The sequence below is a fragment of the Zalophus californianus genome, chromosome 9 (genome assembly GCF_009762305.2).
Source record: "Zalophus californianus isolate mZalCal1 chromosome 9, mZalCal1.pri.v2, whole genome shotgun sequence".
In the NCBI taxonomy this organism is placed as follows: domain Eukaryota; kingdom Metazoa; phylum Chordata; class Mammalia; order Carnivora; family Otariidae; genus Zalophus; species Zalophus californianus.
The window spans coordinates 19,933,126-19,955,322 of NC_045603.1; positions in this window are offsets into that span (position 1 = coordinate 19,933,126).

A 22,197-nucleotide genomic window follows, 5' to 3' on the forward strand; every position below is an offset into this window, starting at 1 on the left:
AAAGAGGCCATCCCACAGGAGCCCTGGAAACTATTATTTCACTTTACATTTTTGCTTTTTGGTAGTGAGGAAATTATAGGAATATGGACAGGTATGTATTTCAAATAGATCATTGTGACTGTGGGGGGAGTGACCACCATACTGAACACAACAGAGGCTTTAAATTAAGGCTTTTAAAAAAATCAGAAGAGCTGTCATCCATGGTGATCCACCTTACATCTGTACCTTGATTTCTGTGTTGGGAAAACCACTCTCTTCCCTGGTCTTCTTTCCCTTTCCCTATGCCCTCCTTGTTTTTTTCCTACTCTACTACTGATTCATCTGACTTAAAAAACCCTCCGAGGCAGAGAAATTATAACATCAAATGGAGCTCACCTGATCACTTTATCATTTTGTTGCTTATGCAATTCCCTTAAGCAACCCAATTGGCTAATAACTGTTAACACAAACACAGTAAGAGTTGTCTGACTGTAATGGTAATAGGTATTTCATTGTTTAAAATACGTTTGTACAGATGTATATACTTAAAATAGGTATATAACTATAACTAACCATAGATACTACATATGGGGCCAAGCAGCGCTGAGAAGCGCAATGCTGCTTTCCCTTCTAAACGCTTTCCATACCATAGATCATGTAACACCCTCTCCTTGGAATAGTAAAGTTTATGATGGCAAGAAATGCAGAAGTCCTGGAAAACAACCTTACTGGTGAAGGAAACCAGAATATGTCACTTCAAAATATGCCTCTTTGACATAGAATTATGTTGTGCTTCTCCCCTTGAATTAATTCCTGATTTTCTCTCCATCAAAGCCACACTGACTCAAAGTAAGGGTCTGGTTGGACTGCCCTTTTGAAGATGAAGGCATTCTTCCTTGGTGACCACCAGTTATTTAAAGGCAGTATGCTGCCTTATCTAAATAAAGTTCATGCCAGCGCTTAGGTATCATCTCCTTTTTATGGCTGAGGAAATAAGGCTCAATGTCATGCAGCTAATGAATGGAGATGCAGAATTTGAATCCAGGTCTATGTGGCTCAAAAGCCTATAACCCCAACCATTGTGAGGAACTGTCTCACTCTTCGAATTCCAGAACTCCAGAATTTCAGAAGAAAACTCCTTAAAATATATGCAGTTATCTTTTATTTTCATACATGTGTTTATGAATACATTAGGATTTTAAAAAATTTCAAAAACTTATGCAGTATAATCTAACAATAAAAACAATAGAGAAGCATCTATAATTCTCTGCCAACAAGTCAACTTTCTCAATTTCCTAATTTCCATTTGCTTCCTACTCATAGAAATATTGAAAATCAAATTGTAATTACAAATTTGTAGCTTTATTTTTTTTTAAAGATTTTTAAAATATATTTAAGAAAGAGAGAGAGCATGGACAGGGGAAGGAGCAGAGGGACAAGCAGAGCTTGGGGCCCAACTCAGAGCTCTACCCCAGGACCCCAAAATCATGACCTGAAAAAAAGGGTGAGACGCTTAACCCACTGAGCCACCCAGGCACCCCGCTTTATTATTTTTATGTATTAAATATCTACTCCATGTTGTTATACTCTTTGAGTTACTGCTTTTCATTACTCTACATTCGTCCATTGAATTAATGAATTATAATTTACTTCACTGCCCCCAGTGCTAAACAGTTATGTTAATCCAGGTACTTCCCTATTTTAAGCAACATTCTGCTAACATCTCAGTTGTTTCTGTTTTCTTTTTCCTTTAGGTAAATCTCCATGAGTGGGATTTCTGTGCCAAAGGACAATATGAACATTTTAAAATCTGTAAACATCCTAAATTATTTGAAAGTATTGTATCAGTTTCATTGCTTCTAATAACCTGAGTGTTTCAGTTTCATTATATATCACCTCTATGTATTTTTTTAAGATATTTATTTATTTTTTTTTTTAAGTAATCTCTGGGCCCAATGTGGGGCTTCAACTCATGACCCCAAGATCAAGAGTTGCATGCTTTACCAACTGAGCCAGCCAGTCACCCCTCTATGTATTTTTTTAAATTTTATTTTATTATGTTAATCACCATACACTACATCATTATGTAGTTTTTGATGTAGTGTTCCATGATTCATTGTTTGCATATAACACCCAGTGCTCCATGCAATACATGCCCTCTTTAATACCCATCACCAAGCTCTATGTATTTTTAATGTTCTATAATAGCTGTGAAATACTCCTTGAGATTTTAGCATACCTCCTTTTAAAGTTATCGATCCCTTATTTCATTGTTGGGATAGAGACCACTAGCTACCCAGTGCAGCATCCATTTTTTTCTTTTCTCCTTAGTAATAAACCCTCACTTTGAAATGGACACAATTTGCCTCACACAAAGGGATTCGATTTCTCAGCTTCCCTTGCAGCCAGGGGTGGCCATGTGACTTGGTTCTGTCCTGTGGCATGTAGTAAGTGTTATGTGATATAAGAAGGTTGCTTAAAGGAAGCTGACTTGCAACATAATGGGATGGCTGGACTCCAGCCGCCAACTTGGAGTAGGCAGTCAATACTGCCAAGAGAAGCCCGCAGTGAAAACAGTGGAGCAAAAGATGGGTGCCATAGTCCCTGCTGACATTATGGAGCTGCTGAGGTATGACCCTGGATTGTCTAGCTCTGGGCTTCTTTTATGTGAAAGAGAAATAAACTTCCATCTTACTTAAACACTATTATTTGAGGAATTTTCTCTTACATGTAGCCACAACTTATACTTCCTATATTGGTTATCACATCCTCTTTATGATGTCTCTCAATCTCAGGTACCCATTTGTTTGATGGGTCATATTCCTAGAAAACTGAGCATAAATTCATTTTCTACATACCACCTTTGAAATACTATAATGAATCCTCTTGTAAATTACCCCATTATGTATCCCTTTGTAAGCCTGGATTTGCATATGCTAAATTTGCTTAAGAGGCTTGTTTATTTCTTCTACCAAGTAATGATAATTTACAAACTCAAACTGCAGTCTTTCTGTTTCCCTCTTAAAGTGTGCTTTTATCTTAAGGCACTATATTATGTTATCCTTGTTGAATATTAGATATAATTTTTTTGAAAAGTTATTTTTAAGAATAATTTTAGAAATATTTTTAGAAATAATTTTAGGTCTTGAATGCTACTGGCTTTCTCCAGTGAGCATTTCGTTTATTTCTTGCCCGTTCCAGGGACACTTGCTATTCAGCATTATCTGAACCCCATTTTAGAGCTTGAGGTTTTCTATCCACCCAGATACCTTGAAGCCAGACGTGCGGTGTGTGTGAGGGCTGGTTGTTTCTTATTCACCCTTCCTTCAGCCCCATAGCCCTGGCCTCCAATACTCATTGTCCTGACCATAACCTATAAGGTAGTTGAAAGCTCTGTTCTGGGGCCTCTCCTGATTAACGAAAGTCCCTAAGCAAACACAATCCCAGAGCTGGGCTCACTCCTCTGGATTTCTATTCTTTTGGGGGAATCTTGGCCCAAAAACTCACAATTTGGTTAAATCTTTGATGCTTTTAGGAAGATGTTTTTATACTTCCCCACATTTTTCATTTGTCTGAATTTCCTAGTCCGTCATTATTTGAGGCAGAAGCTGGGGCACCACATTAAGGCCATTTACTGGGGCGCCTGGGTGGTTCAGTCGTTAAGCGTCTGCCTTCAGCTCAGGTCATGATCCCAGGGTCCTGGGATCCAGCCCAGCATTGGCTCCCTGCTCGGCGGGGAGTCTGCTTCTTCCTCTCCCACTCCCTCTGTTTGTGTTTCCTCTCTTGCTGTCTCTCTCTCTCTGTCAAATAAATAAAATCTTAAAAAAAAAAAGGCCATTTATTTTACTAGGAATACACCATATTTCCTGTAAAAGCAACTTTAAAAAATTCACAGTTCAGCAGTTTGGTCACCTGTCATTACTCAGCTCTTTAATACTAAATCAAAGAATATAAAAATTAGCACTGCTAATTCCGTTTCTTTCATCATGTCTTTACTTACTGTATATGTTTTTATCTACAGGCAGCAAAAACTTGAATTATTTCTCCATTCTAAAAGTTGCAGTATCCCCTCTCCTTGAATGTGGACTGAACTTAGGGATGTGCTTTTGAAGCCTAGAGTATGGGAGGGAAATAAAGTATCTCTACAGAGGAGATACCTGGCAGCCACCACCGTAATCAGATGATCGAGGTTAATATCACCCTAATAAATTGAAACTCCATATATTCATAAAATAAGACACAATAATAGGATATAATGAGAATGTACATTACCTGTGTGGTATTTCCCCCAAAACCCATACCTGCACTGTGGTTTAATTGAAGGCCAATCTATAAAATATCTGATTAGTAACTTAAAAGTGTCAAGGTTATGAAAAACAGAAGATTGAAAAATTGTTGACAGATTAGAAAGGACAAAGGTGACATGATGACAAAATGTAATATGTAAAATTACAAAATTGTAATCCAGTCCCAAATTGGATCCTGGAACAGAAAACCTCAGTGGAACCTTAGTGGAAAAACTGGTGATGTCTGGACAAAGCCTTTAGCTTAGCTGATGCTAATGCGAGATGTTACCATTAGGGGCAACTGGGTCATGTATCTCCATTTCCGTGACATCTTTGCAAGTTTTCTATAAATCAAATTATTCCAAAATAAGTTTGCTTTTAAAGGTTACAGTAATTTAGGAGTGCCTGGGGGGCTCAGTCCGTTAAGCATCTGCCTTCAGCTCAGGTCATGATCCCAGGGTCCTGGACTCGAGTCCCACATTGGGCTCCTTGCTCAGCAGGGAGCCTGCTTCTCCCTCTGCCTGCAGCTCCCCCTGCTTGTGCTCACTTGCTAGCTCTCTCTCTGACAAATAAATACATAAAATCTTTAAAAAAAAATGATACTGTTGAAACTAAACATACATTGTAGCAGAAATGATTAGATGTTCACCTAGAATGAAGGTTCTTGCTCCTTTTTCTTGCTAGAAAGGAATTTCTCAGACAGGGACTTCATTTCCTCCTGGTGGGATCATACTAGTTCTTGCCAGTGGAAGATGTGAGTCACTGGCCAGTGTAGGTGGTAAAAAAGTCAGTATCTACTTTCTTCCCCCATCAGCTGGCTGGATGCCAGTGCTCCTGATGACCTTGGAAGCCACATGTTATGAATGGAGACCATCAACCTAGGTTCCTGAACAACTTTCTGAAACAATGCACTCCACCCCCGCCACCCCCCACACCACCATTAAGAAACACTCCTTTGGGTCTTTATATAGTTGAGAAACTGAAGCCTTTATGATTTCTGGGTCTTTCTGCTCCAGCAACTCACATTATCTTAACTAGTATGTACATCTACTTCACTTGAGTCTCCTACCTTCCCTGACTATCTTAACTAGGCTGACCTTACACAGTATTTCTAGATTTACAGAGAGAGTCGGGCAGAGGTAAACAAACATTGTTATGAACAAGAAACACATACAGGAGAACTCAAGTGAATAAAGATTATTGCAATTAAATTCATTTAGAATTAAAATAGTGTATTTTTCAATGAATGGCAGGGTCACAGGGATCTTTCCACCCAAGTCGCATGTCACCCTCCTTCTTCGAAGAGTCCTTTGAAAAAGTCAAGTAAATTTATCTGAGTGAATGTGTGTTACCATAGCTCTGAAAAAAAAGGGCACACATACTAATGTGTACCATCTCTTTTAAAACCATTGTATGTAAGTTCTCTCCTTTTTATGACCAGGAAGAAATTTAAAATATGCTCTTGGGGGAGGGGTTAAGTGGAATCCCTTCCCTGTATTCCTGCTTCTGGCAAAGGGACATTGTCACCATGGGGATGTCATGATACAGGGTATTGGTCATTGTGTGAATGGCCCACCCTGTGTGTGTGTGTGGGGGGGTGTCTTTATTACGGCAGGAATCCTCGAGTTGTGTATGGATTTTGTGCTCTGTTCCCAGGTGTGGAAAGTGGTTAGCTCTCTGTATACAAAAGCAGTAAATTTCAACATGTTCTCAACACATTTTGAATAGGACCGAGATTACAAAGTGAGCCAGATTTTTCTGGTGCCTGAACTATACTCACTTGTACATAATTATCCTTTAAAGATATATTGTTCATTTTCTTTTTAGATTGCTCATCTGGCAAACTTCCTTCAGGGTATTCTCCTAAAATGTACATTCCACAAGGACAGGACTTTTCACTGATACATTCCCAGGCTTGGAGCAGTGCTTGACACAGGTAGCTTCATAAATATCTGATGTATGTATTCACCTGAGCAATGACCTGCTTCTGGAAGTCTTCCCTAATATTCCCAAGGTCTGACCTCTGTACCACTCTTGTGCATCCCAAAGCATCCTGGGCTACTTCTATTATATATTTTATTACATGTTCACAATGTTAACTTATCAGCCTACCCACTAGGTTCTAAACTCTTTATGAGCAGGAAATAAAGCTCCTATACTTGTATCTCCAATGCCAAGCGCTGGCACAAAATAAATGGCTAATAAGTGTTTACTGAAAAAAATATGTAGATAAATGCTTTCTCCTAGTTTAATAGTATTACCTGGAGAATCTGTTCTTTATACAATGGTACAGACCATCAGCATATTCGCATCTCTTAAGAGGCACTGTTAATCCCATATCACTGAGTACAGAAATCAAAGATGCAGCAAAGGTTTAGAAATTTTGGTTACTCGATGGGAGAAAAACCAGAGCCCTTCATGAAAGTGATACTTGTTAGTGAAGATAAACTGATCATGACAAGTTACTACACATTTGGGCAACAGTACCAGATACTTGTTCAGTTTCATAATATTTCTGGCAGATGTTTTTATCTCTACCAGAGTTAAAGAAGAAAGTACACATCTGAGAAATTTGGGAATTTCCATTTTGATAATGAGTGAGAATTTCTTGTAAATTTTAAGAGGTTTTTTTTCCCCTTCCCCTTATGATACTTTCTAAATTAACTTGCAAATATAGGAACTCATATGATCTGGTTTTCTCAGTTTAACTAATCTTAAATCTCTATTTGTGGCAACAGTCCTACGTAGGGTTTATTATGAGGAGCAGTTCATACTTTATTGACAATTATCTATGGAAAAACTGAGGTCTGATGCTTATGTTTACAATGATTTTATTAATTAATTTCTCTACACAGTAAAGATATTACAGAAGAATGAGGAAGGTTTTGTCAGCTGTTCTTCTCTTGAGAGTCTTGCATAAATTAGACAAGATTTGAAAAAGCCTAGAATAATGACAGAAAGAGCAGGACACCAGGCAATTATTTGCCTCTCCATCTAAAAAAAAAAAAAAAAGTAATTTTCTTGAAGGAGGCATTTTTTTTCTTTAAATTTTTTATTGTTATGTTAATCACCACACATCATTAGTTTTTGATGTAGTGTTCCATGATTCATTGTGCATAACACCCAGTGCTCCATTCAGTACGTGCCCTCTTTAATACCCATCACCAGGCTAACCCATCCCCCCACCCCCCTCCCCTCTAGAACCCTCAGTTTGTTTCTCAGAGTCCATAGTCTCTCATGGTTCGTCTCCCCCTCCGATTTCCACCCCTTGAAGGAGGCATTTCTTTTATAATTATTTTACTTACTTACTTAATACTTAATGTCTTACTAAAGAACCAACCATCCAGGATTTGAGCTTAATTCATTCAACAAACATTGATTGAAGATGTACGATTGTCAGATGTTGTGCTTTGGAATGAAGGATAAAGAGAACACTCTGTGCCTGGAGTCTGAGTCACAGAGTTCAAATGAACTTGGTTTGCTTAGGGGATAAAAAGAGGTCCACTGGGACTGGAACACATGAAGATAAGGCTGGGGAGATTGTGCTGATGACATTGTGAAGGGCCTTCCATCGATATGCTGAGGAGTTTGGACACAACCTGGAAGCAACCTTTGAGGAGAAAGTGAAAGTTCATAAGTAGGGTGCTATCATTATCAGATTTGTTTTCTCTGGTGAAAACTGCAGCAGGCTTTGGGTACATGGACTAGAGATAGCCCTGGGGATTAATGACAGGTGGGTCTTTCTAAGAAATGCAAAAAACGAATGTAAGGCAGTAGATTGTACACGGAGAAAAGCTGGTTGATGGACAATTGGATGAGTGGAATAAGAGAGAAAAACTGAAGATGAGATGGAGTTGGTTTCCTGCTGGAGAGGCTCAGGGCATATTAATCATTAATTGAGCCAGGGAACACAAGGAGTACGGAGGATTATGAGTTCAGTTTTAGATATACAACAGTTTAATGAATAAGATGCTTGTAGGAGACCTAGGTGAAGACAACTGATAAGTAGTTGAAAATTGAGTTGGGAGGCATCAGTGGACAGGGGGTGGTACACCCCCAAAATATGTGAGATCATCAAGAGAGTATATGCTGCAGTGAAATCCAGCACGAGAAGAGCAGAAATTGGTTTGGGCAGGTAATGATTGACAATCTCTATAGAAAAAAATTCACCACAGTGGTATAAATAAAAGTTGGACTGCATTGGACTAAGGAGTAAAAGCAGTAGGTTCAGACTTCCATTCCAAGATGATAGGTTGAAAATTACACAAATACAGAATGAGGAGATGCTTATATTTATGGGTTAGGACAGAATCCTATCCAAGGGAGAATTTGAAGACTTCCTAGTACATTCATGAATCACTTAATTAGGCCAATTAATCTTCAGATTTACTCAGGTGAATTTTGTTCTTTAACAAGGGGGAAACCATGGTTTGCAGTGAAGAGCTGAACCAAACGCAAAGGGGGCCTGGCTTCCTGTTTTGAAAGGAGAAAACGCCACTCAACAGAGTGCCCTCAGGCCTACTCAGAGTGGCTGCAGGGATGCAACAATAGTTGTCTTGGATGGAGCCAAATCCCCACCCTCTCCCCGCCTCACACACTTTCAGGAGGAGTGGAAGGTGATTGAGGTCACGGTGAGGAAGGAGGTAGAGGAGCTAGAAGTGACTTGGCAGCCTCGGCCACTGGTCTGACAGAGGTCATGCCCGAGTTCTCTAAGTTGGGGCCAAGGGGCCAAGTCAGCATTTGTGGATCACTGGGCCCCAGTCCAGCCAGGAGTGCAGGCCAATAGTCTTAATTCTGCACATTCCAGCAGTAAATGTCCCCAGGGTCCCCAGTGACAGACATTTCTGGGACATCAGTACTAAGTTGAGGAGGGTCCCTGAGGCCCACAAGAGTTTCAAAGCCTACAGAGAGATCCCCTTTTGTACATAAGGACTCCTTCTTCCCGCCAAGAGGGTCCATGCATGGCTTCTCCCGTGGAACGTAGACACCTTGAAAACTAAGAGGGGGAAGGAGGATGAAATGGCTTTGATGTGGAGTTACAGGTTAGATTATTGAATATTTACCCAGCAAGAGACAGTATTAACCAGCACACACTAAAATACCTTTACTCAGCAAATTTGACTCTGACGGCATCCCATTTTACTGTCTCCCTTCTCCCTCCAACCAAGTGGGGTGGAGCTTAGTGAGAATGTTTAGATGGATTATAAATAAAAAGGACCTACTATTATGGGTTGTGGTATTGAAATTTTTAACCTCATAATTCTATGACCTTGATGCAAATTATCTCATTTAATCCTCACAACAGCCTTATAAAACAGATTATTTTACCTATTTTATAGATGAGAAGACAAGGCTTAGAAGTAGTAAGAGGGGACCAGTTATCAAATCTACACTGATTGATTCCAGAGACTGTTCTCTTAAGCAGATTTCTGTTTTCTCCCTACAAGTCAAATAGAATACCTTAATGAAAATTAAAAGTTTCAGTAATCAAATGATTAGTTGAGGTTATGTATACCACCCTAAACCTTTATATCTAGGAAATCCCATACACCAAATATTTTTTGAGGGCTTACTTTGTGTCAATCCCTGTGCTTAATGCTAGATGTATACTAGTCAAGAAACTGCATTTGATAAAATTGGGGTGGTCACCCAATAGGAATTCAGGATCTCTTGCCCAGTTCTTGAGCCTGAGTCAGTTTTCAGACCTCATACTGGTTGACTGAAGATGTGGCCAGGTCACCAGGCAAAGGAACCCTGAAACCCCATCGTAAGAGTATTCTGTAATGATTCTCCCAGTCCTTCCTCAAGGGGACATATGGCCATCTACCATGGCGGCGCATACTGGAGGAAGGAGGAATTCTGAAAGGTACTCGATGGCTCTCAAATACAGGGGTTGAGTGGATACTGATATTTGGACACCTGAAGCATCACCATAGAATGTTTTTCTCTGCATTTTAGGCTTTAATTTAATAATAGGTATGGGGGCGCCTGGGTGGCTCAGTCAGTTAAGTGTCTGTGCCTTCAGCTCAGGTCATGATCCCAGTGTCCTGAGATTGAGCCCTGAAACAATCAAGCTCCCTGCTCAGTGGGGAAGTCTGCCTCTCCCTCTCCATCTACCTCTCCTCCTGCTCATTCTCTCTCTCTCTCTCTCTCAAATAAATGAAATCTTAAGAAAAAAAAAAACCCAGCCAAAAAAAATAGGTTATGGCACACATTTAACATATATGACTTGCAAATATTTTTTCTTAGAATCTCGATTTCTTTGATGTTATATAATGTATCGTATGTCAAAATAAGGTTTTTATTGGTTTTAGATTTCCTTGAGGAGACCAATTTGGTGACAGGCTGAGCCCAGTAGAAGATAATACTTCATAAGCATTATCTTTCATAAGGGAATAGCTGACACAATAACAAGAGTGGTTTGGGTGGTAGATGTGTGTAAAATGTCAAGATAAATAATTTTTATTTTTTTAAAAGATTTTATGTATTTATTTGACAGAGAGAGCATGAACACAAGCAAGGGGAGTGGCAGGCAGTGGGAGAGGGAGAAGCAGACTCCCGGCAGAGCAGGGAGCCTAATGTGGGGCTTGATCCCAAGACCCTGGGATCATGACCTGAGCTGAAGGCAGACACTTAACCCACTGAGACACCCACGTGCCCCTAACTAATTCTTTAAAGAAGAGCAATGAATACGCAGAGGAACATGCCATGTTTTTGCGTGGGAATACTAAATGCCTTAGAGATGCCACAGTCAGCTTTGGAACTGCAGAACACCAAAAAAGAAGGAAAGAACTTAAAAGCAGCCAGAGAGAAAAGACAGATCACCTATAATTAACTACTGATTTCTCAACAGCAACAATGGAAACTAGATGAGTGTGGAATGATAGATCCAGAGTCTTCACAGAAAACTATCTTTTGAGAAGGACAGCAAACTGAAGATGTTTCAGATAAACAAAAACTGAGAATGTTTATCACCAAGAGACTTTCTCACCAAGGCAACATCTAAAGACTATATTTTGGGAAGAATAATTATTACAGAAGAAAGATCTGAGATTCAAAAAAGAATGGAGAAGATGGAAATTGTATAATATGTATATAACTCAAAACAAAAGAAGTCTGTATAACTGGAAAAAAACATCATGTGCAGGAATTGGAAGATTCACTAGTATCAAGGTATAATTCTCTCCAAAAGGACCTAAGGATTTAATGTAATCTCAACCAAAATCCCAATGACCTTTTTTTTGATAGAAATCGACAAGTTGATAAAATTTATGGAAAATCAAAAGATCTAAATAGTCAAAACATTTTTTAAAAGAAAAAAATTAGAAGACTCAAATTATCAAATTTCAAGATGTTGTATAAAGTTACGGTAATTAAGAGAGTGTGGTATCAGTGTGAGGAAAGACATGAAGTTTGATGGAATAGAAGAGAGAATCCAGAAATAGACCCACAAATAAAGGTCAGGTGATTTTTGAAAAGGTGTCAATTCAATGGACAAAGCAAAGTCTTCTCTGCAAAATGTGCTGTAATGATATACCACAAAAAAAAAAGAAGAAGAAGAAGAAAAAATTACTTGGCTTCACACCACATACAAAAATTAACTCAGAATTATCATAGACTTCAATATAAGAGCTAAAACTAAAAAAAATTCTAGAAGTCTAGATGAAAAATATTTATGATTTTGGAAGGGACCAATGGCTCTTAATCAGGGGTGATTTTGGTGCCAGGGAACACTTGGCAATGTTTGGATATATTTTTGGTAATTACAACTTTGGATGGGGAGTTGCTACTAGCATCTAATGAGTAGAGGTCAGGAATGTTGGTAAACATTGTACAGTGCACAAGGCGCCCCTCATACACAACAGAATTATCCATCACAAAATGTTAAGAGTGCTGAGGTTGAGAAACCCCAGCAAGGGTTTCTTAAGACAGACACAAAAATATGAACCACAAAAGGAAAAAAAATTGATAAATTGGGCTTTACCAAAACCTTTTCCTTTTTGTAAGACACTGTTAAGAAATGAAAAGATAAGCCATACACTAGAAGGTAATATTTGTAAAACACATATATGCGAACTGAAATGTTTACAAACTGATGAGTGGAGAAACAAATTGCAGTACAACCACACAATGGAAAGCCACTCAGCAATAAACATGACATAACTACTGAGAGATGAAACAACATGAATGTACCTTAAAAGCACAAAAAGACAAAAAAGCTATTTACCATATGAGTCCATTTATATGACATCCTAGAAAAGGTAAAACTACAGGTACAAAAAAATAGATCAGTGATGTTCACAGGCTGGAGGTAAAAGCAGGAACTGACCTCAAAGGGCCATTGGAATATTCTCCACCATGATTGTGCTGATGCTTACACAAATGTATATTTTATCAAATTCATTGAACTTTTAAAAGGGTGAGTTTTGTTGTATGTAAATTATACTTCAATAGGCCTGGCCAAAAAGAAAAAGAAAGAAAAGAAAAGAAAGAAAAACACCCTTACCATTGGCTTAATTCTAAAGCATAACATATATCAAAGTCACAGGCTAACATTTAGTGATCGCAGGGAATTTGGAAGTGCATGAAATGTTATGCTCATATATATTTTATAGACTAGGTGACAGAAAGGAGAGACTTGCTCCATCTCTACAGTTATTACAGAAGTACAAATTAAGGGGCGCCTGGGCAGCTCAGTAGTTAAGCGTCTGCCTTCGGCTCAGGTCTTGATTCCAGGGTCCTGGGATGGAGCCCCGCATCGGGCTCCCTGCTCAGCAGGAAGCCTGCTTCTCCCTCTTCCACTCCCCCTGCTTGTGTTCCCTCTCTCATTGTCTCTCTCTGTCAAATAAATAAATAAAAATCTTAAAAAAAAAAGAAGTACAAATTAGAACACTAATGAGGTTCCCACCTCAGGGCTTTTGCACCTGCTGCCTAAAATGGCCTTTCCCTAGATTTTCACAGGGCTGCCCCTCACTTTGTTCATATCTGTGCTAAAAGTCACCTCCCTGCTGACCCTTCTTGATGATGCTAGCCCCCTAATGCCATCATTCTCTAGTTCCTTATTATGCTTTGTTTTTCTTCATCACATTTATCACCACCTAACACTATATCGTATATTAACCTGCCTATTTCTTTATTGCTTGCCTGCCCTTAGCGATTACATGCCCACGAGGGAAAGAATTAGGCCTTGATTGCTCCTGGATTGTTCTTGTGGCCTAGCATGGTGATTGGAACATTATAGGTTCTCAATGAGTATTTGTTAAATAAATAGATGAAAAAACGAGAAACGATTTTATAGTTTTATTTGCATCAGATGTACAAAACTTTAAAAAAAGAGTGTTGTGAGAGATGTAAGAAATCTGATACCTTCCTATTCTGTTGGAGGAGTACTGATTGGTGTAACATTTTTTGAGGCAGTTAGCCAATATCTATTAAAATGTGCATACCTTTTGACTCAGCAAATCTACTTCTAGAACATTTTTGGCAGACATATTTATACAGATGCACAAAAATTTAAAAACAAGGATATTCACAGTGTCATTGGATATAACAGTGAAAAATTATTTTGAAAGTAAGGGATTCGTGAAATACATTTCATTAAATTAATTCTGTGGAATATTAGGCACCTGTAAAAAAGAATAGGGTCGATCATACACTATTAACATGGTGATAACACAGAAGAGAGGCAGTGGTATCATGGTGTAGCCTGTGGACTCTGGGCTTATCCCCCAGCTCTGTCATTTCCTGGCTTTGTGATCCTGGGCAAGATACTTACTTTCTCTGTGTCTCATCTTATCATCTGAAAAGTGAAGATTATAATTGTTCTCACTTTACAGGGTTCAACTAGTTAATATATTTAAAATACTTAGAGCAATGTCAAGAATATAGTAGATACAACAAATACTAGATTTTATTGTTACAATAATAATTATTTTGTTAAAGTTGTCATATATTGTTGTCATAGTATTGTTATACCACTTATTATTATTATGACTACGACTATAGAAAGAGTTTAAAATCTCTATTAGAGTAAGCTCCATGATTCAGGAACTGCATTTGTCCTGCTCATCACTGTAACCCCAGCACCTAGGAAAGTATCTGGTACATAGTAAACCCTCAATGAAAAATGGTGACTTGTTGAATGAAAGATGATAGATTTATAAAGCAAGCTGTAGATCAACATGTATAAGAGGTTTTTAAAAGACAATTTACTAATGTAACATAGTGTGTCAACCAAACTTCAATAAAAAAGATAAAAGACAATTTGATGGTGAAGTGTTTAGGGATGATGTGTACTGATCTCTGCAACTTATTTTGAAGTACATTTTAAAAAAAGATGGATAGTTGAATGGTAACTGGCATAGATATTGGCCCATATTTGAATAGATATGTGGAAAAACAATGAAGGTAACATGTTAATAGGTGGTAGGTACATGAGTGTTTTACTGTACAATTCTTTCATCTTTTATGTTGAATGATTAAAGGCTGTGTGTGTGTTTATATTCAGTATGGAAGAGATCTTTAGGTTTTCTAAGCAGGAATGCTACTGACATTCCAAGTGGAAAAATGTTCTTTCTTGTAGGACCCTCCTAGGCATTCCAGAGTTGTTAACATCTGAGCACTCTGCCCCCAGGGCCACAGAGCTTCCTAATCACTATGATAACCACAAACATTCTCACATATTTCCAAATGCCTAAATGTTGACAACCAGAATCCATATCATGATTATTTCTTTGCAGTTTCATTTAAGAGGGGGATGGAGTGAGAGGGACAAGGTAGAAAATATTACTTGTATTATAATTTTAATAAAATATGCTAAAACTTAAAAAATCAATTAAATCTGCAAAAAATAATTGTCTGGAAGAATATGCATCACTTTGTTAACAGTGATTACCCCTTGGGAGTAGCAGCAGGACCTGGAAGGGAATGAAGTCTAACTTTTCACTATAAACACTTTTATTATTTTTATTTTTATAAGCATGAATTATCTGGAACAATAAAATGTGAAGGTCAATTTGAAATAAGAAGAAAGCTAGTTGAAACATTTACTGAGAAAAACAACAGGAAGAGCTATAAGAGATTTTGTCTTCTTTGGCCTATTCTATACTAAGAATATAACACTTTCATAAGAAAAATGAAATTTAGTTAAAACAAAAAGAATGTTAAAATTCATAGAAAAATGCATGAACGTAAATATTTGTGAAGCAGACAGACACTCTTGGTTCTTAACCATATTTGTTAGAAATTATCTGTGCAGGGCGCCTGGGTGGCTCAGCCAGTTAAGCCTCTGCCTTCATCTCAGGTCAGGACCCTGGGATCAAGTCCCACATCAGGCTCCTTTTTTTTTTTTTTAAAGATTTTATTTATTTATTCATGAGAGACAGAGAGAGAGAGAGAGAGAGAAGCAGAGGGAGAAGCAGGCTCCCGAGGAGCAGGGAGCCCGATGTGGGACTCGATCCCAGGACCCTGGGATCATGACCCGAGGTGAAGGCAGACGCCCAACCATCTGAGCCACCCAGGCGCCCCCACATCAGGCTCCTTGCTCAGGGGGGAGCCTGCTTTTCCCTTTGCCTGCCCCTCCCCCTGCTTATGCTCGCTCTCTCTCTCTGACAAATAAATAAAATCTTAAAAAAAATAAAATTACTTCTTAAAAAAAAGGAAATTATCTGTACGGACATTAATTCATTGGTAATTTTTCACCAGAAAGATTATAGTTTGACTAATAGTTTATGTTCTTATCATACTCTTGTTATGATCATTGAAATCTCCGTGATGTGCTTGCTGGAATTGGGCCATTTTGGAAATTATCATTGTGGATGCTGCCACTTAGTGGTGAAATGTGTTGACTATTTGTTGTCAAAATCTGTAATTTGGACAAGGGATTTAGAAGTTTTAGGACCATGTCTGAACCATTCATTTATTCATTTTACAAACATCTGCTGAGTCAATAGAACACTAATAAGCACGGAGAGTAGTCGATACTTGAAGAAGTATCAAGAACAGATTCTGCCCTAAAAATGCTTATCATCTGTTCAAGACACAAATACATACTTGAGAATTTCAATAAAATCATGATGCAATATTGAGTACCATAAAACCGTAGAGTCTCACATTCATAGAGGATCTTAACAGGCATCTGGTTCAACCCAATGAGATGATTAATGCCAAATACGGGATAGAGAATTTATGAGCAGAAGAGATCATTGACTGAGGGTTGTAGTGTTTTCTGAGGTTCCAGCCTGAGAGACCAGGAGAGTAATGGTACCCCTGACAGAGTCACAGAGGTTAAAACAGCGAGATGATTTGGGCACTAAGATGATGACATCTGTTATAGACTCTGAATGTGGAGGAACAATAAGACATCATGTTGCCTAATCTCCATTTTTTCCTAGATTCATTCCCACACCCTTTGCTGACCCCATAGATAGCTTTACCCAGCCTCTCCTAACCTAAGGATTCAACCAATGGGAGGCACAAGTATGAGACTGAATGGTGGAAACAGATTAAGTTTGGGGTATTTCCTTTCTGCTGCCTCACTCCCTGGCTGCATCCAGTCTCACAATGGCTGCATTTCTGATCAGTCTACTACTACATCTCCTGTCAGACAGCCCCCCTTCCACAGCTCCAGCTCTCACAGATTCTGATAACTCCATTTCCTTAAAGACATTGTTAAATATCTCATTTCCTTTTAGACATTTCCTTAAAGATATAATTTGCCATTGAATAAAATGTAAAAGGAGAAGAGCAGAGGGCGTAGTTCTAGTCTATGGACTGGACCACTTAGAGAGGGCAGGAGGAGAACTATTACCCAAAAAAGAGAGTTATCAAAGAAGAATCAGGAAAGTGTCTGGTCCTGAACACCAGAGTAAGACAACATTTCAAGAAGGGATTAATGGGGGCACCTGCGTGGCTCAGTTGGTTAAGCATCTGACTCTTGGTTTCAGCTCAGGTCATGATCTCATGGGTCGTGGGATGGAGTCCTGCATCAGGCTCCATGCTCAGTAGGAAGTCTGCTTGTAAGATTCTTTCCCCCCGCTCCTGCCCCCCCCAATAAATAAATCTTAAAAAAAGAGAGAAGGGTTTAATGAAGATACTATCAAATACTGCAGTAGGGTCAAGGAGAAGACAAATTTAAAAACACTACTGGATCTGTAAGGACTTATCTCAGTGGTATTATATTATTTCAGAGGGCAGTTTTAATAAGAATAAGAATAGAAACCAGGTTGTCAAAGGTTAAAGAGGAAACCCCATTTAAAAACAGGCAAAGGGAGGACGTCTGACTGGCTCAGTCAGTAGAGCATGTGACTCCTGATCTGAGGTTCATGAGTTCAAGTCCCACATTGGGCAGGAGAACTTACTTTAAAAAAATAAATAAAATAAAATAAAAATGGGCAAAGGGCTTAAATAGAAATTTTACCAAAGAGGGGTGCCTTGTTGGCAGTGTGTGCAACTCTCATGAGTTCGAGCCCCACGAGTTGGGCATGGAGCCTATGTAAAAAATAAAATTCGCCAAAGATGATATACAAATGGCTAATTAACAATGGGAAAAGATGCTAACATCATTGGTCATCAGGGAAATGCAAAGAAATACAAATCAAAATTATACTGAGTGATTAAAATTAAAATGACAAGACAGTGCCAAGTGTTGGAAAGGATGAGAAAAAACTGGAACGTTCCTGCTTTGCTGGTGGGAATATAAAATGGTACAGCCACTTTGGAAAATGGCTTGGCAGTTTCTTAAAAAGTTAACTACACTTTTTGGAGCAAGATGGCGGAGGAGTAGACCTGTATTTCGTCTGGTCTCAGGAATTCAGCTGAATAGGGATCAAACCATTCTGAACACCTACGAACTCAACAGGAGATCGAAGAGGAGAGTAGCAACAACTCTCTGAACAGAGAAGCGACCACTTACTGGAAGGTAGGACGTGCGGAGAAGTGAATCCGAGGCGATATTCGGGAGGATAGACGGCGGGGGAGGGGGCCTCCGTCGGCCGCTTCTGGCAAGTGATAGAGCCGCGGAGCACAAAATCGGAACTTTTAGAAGTCGGCTCCGCTGAGGGTCGTCACTCCAGTGGCTAAGCGGAGGATGGAACCCTCACGGGACAGTGTGGTCTCAGGACCCTCAGGGTCACAGAAAGACCGGGGGTGCCTGAGGGTGGCAGAGCTCCCAGGTATCGGAGCAGGGAAGCCGGCTGCAGAGACGGAGCCGAGGCATGGGCTCTCAGCTCGGGGTGGCCATAAACCATGATCTGCAGCCCAGTCGGGCCACTGCTCCTGCAGCAGGGACCCAACAAGCGGCAGATCCGGGGAGACTCCCCTTCCTTCCCGGGGAAGAGCGGCGCCGGAGTGCATCGCAGGGATCTGCTGGGTTTGGAGACTCCACACCGGGTCAGGTGCCGGAGATAGAAACACTCGGTCACAGGCCGGGTGAGCACGGAGTGCGGCCGGAGACCGGGGAGACGGGAGTGACCGCTTTTCTCTGGGGGCGCACTGAGGAGCGGGGCCCCGAGTTCTCAGCCCCTCCGGGTGGAGATTGGGAGGCCACCATTTTCAACCTGGGCCTCCAAAGCTTTACGGAGAGTTTGCAGGAAACAAAAGCTCCCGAGAGCAAAGCCGAGCAGCTTGCTTAGCCCGGACCCACAAGGGCGGGGCAATTCCGCCTGCAGCAAAGACATTTGGGAACCACAGCAACAGGCCCCTCCCCTAGAAGATTAGCACAAACAGCCAGCAAACCAAGACCAAGTTTACTGATCAAGGAGAACGGGAGAACTCTAGCCCTAGGGGAATACTGCACAAGAATTCATGGCTTTTTTACCATGATTCATTAGTTTTTCAAAGTTAATTTATTTTAACTGTTTTTTTTTAATTTTTCTTTTTCCCTTTTTAAACCAACATCTTATCAATCCCTTTTTTAAAAAAACATTTATTTTTCATTTTCAGAGTCATATTTTATCCCTTCATAGTAGTTACCCTTATTTTTGGCATATAGAAATATAAGTTGTTCTCTCTTTAAAATTTTGAGATACAGTTTCTTCTAACAGATCAAAATGTACCCTAAATCACTAGTGTATGCCTTTGTTCTAGTCTCCTGCCTGATCACATTCTCTCCCTTTTTTTTCTTTTTTCTTTTAAATCTTCTTTCTTTTTCAAACAACTTATCTTATTCCTTTTATAAAATCTTTTATAATTTTCATCTTTACAGTCATCTTCCATCCCTTCATTGTATCAACCCTTATTTTGTACCTATATGTATTTCTTCCTTTAAAATTTTAGGAGGCACTTTTTTTTCTAACAGACCAAAATATGCCCAAAATCTAGTGTGTGGCACTGATCTATGCACTAGCCTGATCATATTTGATCATATTCTGTTTTTTTTTGTATTGTTCTGTTTTTGTTTTTATCTTTTTCTTTTTTTTTCTTTCGTTTTTCTTTCTTTCCCTTTCTTTTCCCCTGGTTTCAGGTCTTTTCTGATTTGTATACAGTATATTTGCTGGGGACGTTGTTAACCTGTTAGCATTTTGTTCTCTCATTCATCTATTCTCCTCTGAACAAAATGACAAGACGAAAAAAATCACCTCAGCAAAAAGAACAAGAGGTAGTACCGTCAGCCAGGGACCTACTCAATACGGACAATAGTACGATGTCGGACCTAGAGTTCAGAATCATGACTTTAAAGATACTAGCTGGGCTTGAAAAAAGCATGGAAGTTATTAGAGACACCCTTTCAGGAGAAATAAAAGAACTAAAATCTAACCAAATCGAAATCAAAAAGGCTATTAATGAGGTGCAATCAAAAATGGGGGCACTAACTGCTAGGATAAATGAGGCAGAAGAGAGAATCAGTGATATAGAAGACCAAATGATGGAAAATAAAGAGGCTGAGAAAAAGAGAGAAACAACTACAGGATCACGAGGGCAGAATTTGAGAGATAAGTGATACGATAAGACAAAACAACATTAGAATAATTGGGATCCCAGAAGAAGAAGAAAGAGAGAGAGGGGCAGAAGGTATATTGGAGCAAATAATAGCAGAGAACTTCCCTAATGTGGGGAAGGAAACAGGCATTAAAATCCAGGAGGCACAGAGAACCCCTCTCAAAATCAATAAAAATAGGTCAACACCCCGACATCTAATAGTAAAACTTATGAGTCTCAGAGACAAAGAGAAAATTCTGAAAGCAGCTCGGGAGAAGAGATATGTAACCTACAATGGTAGAAACATTAGATTGGCAACAGACCTATCCACAGAGACCTGGCAGGCCAGAAAGGACTGGCATGATATCTTCAGAGCACTAAATGAGAAAAATATGCAGCCAAGAATACTATATCCAGCTAGGCTGTCATTGAAAATAGAAGGAGAAATAAAAAGCTTCCAGGACAAACAAAAACTAAAGGAATTTGCAAACATGAAACCAGCCCTACAAGAAATATTGAAAGGGCTCCTCTAAGCAAAGAGAGAGCCTAAAAGCAGCATAGATCAGAAAGGAAGACAGACAATATACAGTCACAGTCACCTTACAGGCAATACAATGGCACTAAATTCATACCTTTCAATAGTTACCCTGAATGTAAATGGGCTAAATGCCCCAATCAAAAGACACAGGCTCTCAGATTGAATTAAAAAACAAGACCCATCGATATGCTGTCTACAAGAGACTCATTTTAGACCCAAAGACACCCCCAGATTGAAAGTGAGGGGGTGGAAAACCATGTACCATGCTAATGGACACCAAAAGAAAGTTGGGGTGGCAATCCTTATATCAGACAAATTAGATTTTAAAACAAAGACTGTAATAAGAGATAAAGAAGGACACTATATCCTACTTAAAGGGTCCATCCAACAAGAAGATCTAACAATTGTAAATATCTATGCCCCTAACATGGGAGCAGCCAATTATATAAGGCAATTAATAACAAAAGCAAAGAAACACATTGACAACAATACAGTAATAGTGGGGGACTTTAACACCCCCCTGACTGAAATGGACAGATCATCAAAGCAAAAGATCAACAAGGAAATAAAGACTTTAAATGACACACTGGACCAAATGGACTTCACAGACATATTCAGAACATTCCATCCCAAAGCAACGGAATACACATTCTTCTCTAGTGCCCAAGGAACATTCTCCAGAATTGATCACATCCTAGGTCACAAATCAGGTCTCAACCGGTACCAAAAGATTGGGATCATTCCCTGTATATTTTCAGACCACAATGCTTTGAAACTAGAACTCAATCACAAGAGGAAAGTCGGAAAGAACTCAAATGCATGGAGGCTAAAGAGCATCCTACTGAAGAAAGATTGGGTCAACCAGGAAATTAAAGAATTTAAAAAAATTCATGGAAACCAATGAAAATGAAAACACAATTGTTCAAAATCTTTGGAATACAGCAAAGGCAGTCCTGAGAGGAAAGTATATAGCAATACAAGCCTTTCTAAAGAAACAAGAAAGGTCTCAAATACACAACCTAACCCTACACCTAAAGGAGCTGGAGAAAGAACAGCAAATAAAGCCTAAACCCAGCACGAGAAGAGAAATAATAAAGATCAGAGCAGAAATCAATGAAATAGAAACCAAAAGAACAGTAGAACAGATCAACGAAACTAGGAGCTGGTTCTTTGAAAGAATTAACAAGATTGATAAACCCCTGGCCAGACTGATCAAAAAGAAAAGACAAATGACCCAAATCAACAAAATCATGAATGAAAGAGGAGAGATCACAACCAACACCAAAGAAATACAAACAATTATAAGAACATATTATGAGCAACTCTATGCCAGCAAATTAGATAACCTGGAAGAAATGGGTGCATTCCTAGAGATGTATCAACTACCAAAATTGAACCAGGAAGAAATAGAAAACCTGAACAGACCTACAACCACTAAGGAAATTGAAGCAGTCATCAAAAATCTCCCAACAAACAAAA